Source organism: Balaenoptera borealis (genome assembly GCF_965194805.1).
Source record: "Balaenoptera borealis genome assembly, chromosome: 16".
Taxonomy (NCBI): Eukaryota; Metazoa; Chordata; class Mammalia; order Artiodactyla; family Balaenopteridae; genus Balaenoptera; species Balaenoptera borealis.
Genome location: NC_138872.1, coordinates 29,058,261 through 29,064,260, shown reverse-complemented (window position 1 = coordinate 29,064,260; position 6,000 = coordinate 29,058,261).

Genomic DNA, 6,000 nt, shown 5'->3' with positions numbered 1-6,000 from the left:
TGACACCAAAATCCAAGGCAAAAAGAAAGCAAAAATAGACAAATGGGACTACTGTAAACTTTAAAACATCATCATGCCAAAGAAAACAATCAACAAGTTGTAAAATAACCTATGGAATGAAAGGAAATATTGGCAAATCATAAATCTACTAAAGTGTTAATATCTAGACTATAGGAGAATTCCAACAACTCAACGATAACAAAAATAACCTGATCAAAAATGGGTAAAAGACTTGAATGAACAATTCTCCAAAGAAAATATACAAATGGCCTGAAAGCATATGAACAGATGCTCAACATCACCAAGCAGAAATGCAATCAAAACCACGATGAGATATCACCTCACAGGCTCTACAATAGCGACTATTAAAATAACAAAAAAATAACAGGAGCTAACAAGGATGTGGAGTAATGGAGCCCTTGGGCACTGTGGATGGGATTGTAAAATAGGGAACAGTATACAGATTTCTCAAAAAATTAAGAATAGAACTATTATATGATCCAGCAATCCCACATTTAGGTATATATTCAAAAAAATTCAAAGCAGGATCTTAAAGAGATATTTGCACACTCACATTCATCACAGCATTATTCTCAATAGCCAAGAGATGGAAGCAAACCAAATGTCCACTTACCGATAAAGGGATAAAGAAAACATGGTCTGTCCATACAATGGAATATTATTCAGCCTTATAAAGGAAGGAAATCCCATCACATGCTAGGACATGGATGAACCTCGAGGACATTATGCTAAATAAAATAAGCCATCCACAGAAGGACAATTACTGCATGACTCCACTCATCTAAGGTAGCCAAATCATAGAAACAAAAAGAAAGATGGTTTCCAGGGCTAAGGGGAGAGTAGAGAGTGAACTAGTGTTTCGTGGATCTAGGGTTTCAGGTTTGCAAGATGAAAAAGTTCTAGTGATCTTTTGCACAACACTATAAATATACTTAACACTACTTAACAGTACACTAAAAATAGTTAATGTGGTACATTTAATTTTGTGAGCTATTTTTACCACAATAAAGAAACACACACACACACACAAACCCTTAAGAGGAGTGAAAGAAGCCATACACAAGTCACTGTAAGACTTTACTTATGTGAAATTCAAGAAACCACAAAACCAATCTATGGTGATAGAAATCAGATTGGTGGTTGCCTATGGGGAAGAGATTGAATGAAAAGGAGCAAGAAGAAAAACTTCTATGTCTTGAGGTGGTGATTACATGGGTGTATAAGGACATAAAATGTCTAAACATGTAGTAAGCCATGCATAATATTTGTGCAATTACATACAGTATTTTATGTCATACCTCAATAAAAATTAAAACAACACCAACAAGCATGTCATAGGATTTCACATAAAATAGGAAAAAATGGAAAAGAAAGGCAAAACAAGCCACATGACAGGGCAACTGACAAACAGCAGAAAGTCAGGTTCAAGGACCTAGAGACTTCAGTATTAATGAGACACCAAATGTTTCTCCTAAATAAAGAGAATGGCTGAAATGATGTAAGGTGACTTCAAGGTCAGGTCATAAAAACCCATGCACTCCTGCTTTGTTCTCATGGGAATCGTGGAATTTGGTGTTTACAGACCACTGGAAATCCTCACTGCTTTAACTCCCAAGTTTACTCTTAGCACTTGGAGAATCTAGAATCTGTAAGATTCATAGGAACCCGTCACCAATGATCACAACTGCCTCTGATTTATGGAAGATTTATGGTGGAGTCCACTGTAAAACTTCAGATTTTCCATCTTCTGATGCCCATGCGTCTTCCCCTCTCCATTTCCAGAGGAGAAATCATGCCTCTCCTTCTCTTTCACCTTCCAAATCTACTGCAAGCATCTCTCCTCAGTAGAATGGAATCCAGAGCAAACCTGGAAAGGAATTCTAGAAAATGTGGTTCCCAGGCTTTTAGCCCTCTGATAGGAAAGAACAGAGAAAGGAATGGAGATAAACGTGGATTATAAAAAACAGTAGTGCTATTTTTTAAATGATATTTATTTATTATTGATGACGTTGAAGATTTTCCCTAGAATTGCTTACTGGGTTTTCCATTTTGTTGTAAACAATGAAGAAGCTGTTGTCTTACAAAGTTCTATTTTTGCCAGTGGGGGAAAAAAGCCAATGTAAGTGTAGACTTGTGTTTTACATGTAAGTCAGGTGCCTCTGTTGAAAACAATCTAGACTAACTGCTCAAGCTAGTCACAGGCCCTGCTGTTCCTGCAACAACCAAGTAAACTGACAACGAGGAGAATCATTGTTCCCTTATCAATCATTTCCTTTATGGTTACAGCTTTTAGTGCTTAAGAAAACTTTCCTTACAAACAAAGTCCCGAAAACACTTTTATATAACTTATGAAAGCCTTATAGTTGTGCCTGTGAAACATGTCTGTAATGCACGTTTGTGATGTAACATAGGAGTCCAATTGTATTTTTTCCCATATGAATATCGAATTGTCCCACTCTCATTTAGTGAAAAAATTGTCCTTTTTCTCACTACTCTGTGGTGCAAACTTGTCAGAAATGAAGCATCTACAGATAAGTGTGTCTGAGTTGGGACTCTGTAATTTTTTCCGTGTTTTCTATGTTCATTCCTGCACTAACACCACTATCTTGATAACTACAGCTCTATAGTAAGTTTTCACACCTGGTAGAACAATTCATTCCACCTCATTTTTCTTCTTAGCTACACTTGGACTTTTTCATTTACATGAAAAATTTAGAATATCTTTGTCAAATGGAGCACAAACACACACACACAACAACAAGAACAACAACTTTTGGTATTTTAATTGGGATTACATTGACCATTAATTGGGAACAATTGAAATGTTTATATCTTTATATATGGCTAAACATATATCTCTTTACAATATCATACATATCATTACAATGTCATCTTTCTATCAATGAACATAATATATCTTTTTATTCATTTCAGTCCTCTATAATGTCATTCAATAATGTTTTGCAGGTTTTGCCTATAGACACTTGTTAAATTGATTAAAATATACTTGATATTTTGATACTATTAAAAATAACATCATTAAAACTTTTTTTCATTTTCTAATGTTTGTTACAATTGATTTATGTGTATTGATTTTGTATCTAGCACCCTTGCTAAATTTTCACATTTTTCTAAAAATTCTTCCATGAGTTCTTTTGGACTTTCTCAATGTACAGTGATGTCATATCACTAATAATATCATAATATTTATAGTTTTATATCCCCTTCATGACTTAATCAGCAACCTAGAATCTCTGATAAAACAATGAATTGAAGTGGTAGCAACCAGATTATATTGTTCTGATTACAAAGCCTTCAATGTTTCACCACTGAGTATGATGTTTGCTTTGCTATATTTTTTAAATTAGAATGAACCATGATATAACCAATATTCTACCATTTTAACAGAAATAGAAATTGTGTCATTTTAACAGATTAGCTTTATCAGATTAAGTAATTCACTCTATTTTCCAAGACTATTTAAAGATGAATATTGATAATTTAATGATTTCCTGCATCTATTGAGATGATCATATGGTTTCTATTGTCTTTCTTTCAATTTGTAAATGTGATGAATTATATAATTTGATTTTTCTAATTTTCCATTCCTGGAATAAAACTCACTTGTGATGGTATAATATTTGGTTTTGTTAAAATTTGGCTTGGGATTTTTCATCCATATTCATAAGTGAGAATTACAATGATTTTCCTTCTTTATATTATTCTTGTTGGAGTTCTATTATTGAGGTTATGCTAGCTTCAAAAATATGACTAGGGAAGTGTACCCTCTTTATCTATTCTCTAAAAAAAGCTTGTGTAAGACCAAAATTGTATTACTTGAATGTTTGGCAGATCTTGCCTGTGAAGTCATGTATATCTACAGTATTCATTATAGGAAGATTTTTATTTAATTACTGATTCAGTTACTTTAATGGTTTAGGACTCCCCATGTTTCCTATTTCTCTTATTCTGTTTTGATCAGTTACATTTTCCAGGTGGTCTCCCTTTCATCTAAATGTTATATATTATATTGGCAAAGTTGTTCATGATATCCTCTTTTACCATTTTATTAACTGCAGGATCTATAGTAATGCCCCTTTTCCATTCCTCATGTAGATTCCTCTCTCTCTCTCTCTCTCTTTATCTTTCCCTTTCTTTTCATCACACCAGAGGATTATACAAAGTTAAAGAATTACTTTTTGGTTAAATTGAATCTCTCTGTTTTACACTTGTTCTCTGTTATATTAATTTTTACTCATATTTATTATTTCCTTCTTCTTCCCTATTTATTGCATACTTTTAAATTTTGTTTTTGGTGTTTCCATCATACATAATTTTTATCATTGTTATAGTCATCTTTATAAATCTTTAAAATCAACTTTACAAATCTCAATGAGTTTTGTTTTTAGGATCTTAAAGTTTTTTCTCATCCTAAAGACATAAAATTTTTATTAGTTTTACTCTAATAGTTTATCAGATTTAGATTTAAGAATTTAATCTGTCTGGAATTCATTTCTTGTTCAATGAGATTTATTTAAAAAAATAACTGTCCCCAGCACCGCTGGTGGCTGGCCCACTTTTTTTAGTGATTCCCAAATTCCCATGGATATGTGGGTTTTCTAATCCATTAGTGTTTTAGTCAACAGATCTACTTGCATTTTCTGTGTAAATTTACAGGACATTTATTCCTTCCCTTATTGTTTTCCTTGGATCTTGAGTACATACAATTGTGTTTCTCATAACTCTTGCTTCATGACACCCACATCATTGATCCAGGCTTGACCCTCATTTATTAATCTACTTACCTATGTATCCATCTATCCATCCTTCCTCCATCACTCTCTTCATCTCTTCTTTCCAATCATCCATCCATTTATGTACCAATTTACTTACATACCTGTTTATTAATCTTTTACTCTTACTCTCTCTATTTGTTTTGTTGTTGTTGTTGTTTATAATGATATATATATTCATAAAGCCAGCACCCAGCCTGTCATCTAGAATCCTGATATTAACTTAACTTACCTATATGTACCCACCCTTCTCATTCCTCTGCCTTTTTCTACCTCAACAACTACTATTTAAAATCTTGGGTTCATTGTTCCATTTTTGAAAATATGGTTTTATCATATATCATGTTGTATAAAATCTTTTGAGGCTTACATACCTAATATTTTTGCTAAGATTTATCCATATTATTGTGTGTAGCTATTGTTGATTTATTTTTATTATTGTAGTAAACTTAATTCTGTGATTTTCCTTAAATACTTGATCATCTTCCTGTACATGAGAATTTGGATTTTTCTCAGGTTTTGGTAATTTTAAACTATGTTACCATGTATATATTTGTACATATCTCCTTGTGTACACGTACAGGAGTTTTTTTTTTTTTTCTTTTTGGAAGGGGGTGTACGACCAAAGTGAGGAAATGCCTGGTTGTAGGGTATGTGAATGTTCAACTTAAAATTTTCCAGACTGTTTTCCAAAGCAACTGTGTCAAGTTACATGGCCATCAGCAATGTAAGAAAGAGTCAGTCGCTTCTTTGTTTTTACTATTTGAATAGGGACAAAATGGCATCTCAGCATGGTCTTTGGCTTTTTTATTATCACTAATGAGACTGCATATCTCTATTGGTCATACATGTTTTCTTTGATCCCATTTTAATGAAGGAACTTTAAAGGTTTCATGCTACCTTGGGTGCCCACAATGAGCTTTCCTTGAGGAGCTGAAAGAGGCCTTCAGAAATGCAGGTATGTTTCCTCCTAGATAAGAGCCTGTCCTGCCTCTGCTGGGTTTCTTGTTCAGGGTCGGGTGTCCACAGAAGTTTCTTTCCTGGTAGGGCATGAGAGGCCACCTCTCACTGCTGACCTTCCCGGTCCAGGCTCTCAGCTCCTCCAGGGCTGCAGGAGACAGGGAGGGGCAGCCAGTGCTGGACAGGTCTCAGAAGGCTGATGAGGCAGGAGAAGCTGGGGCAGAGG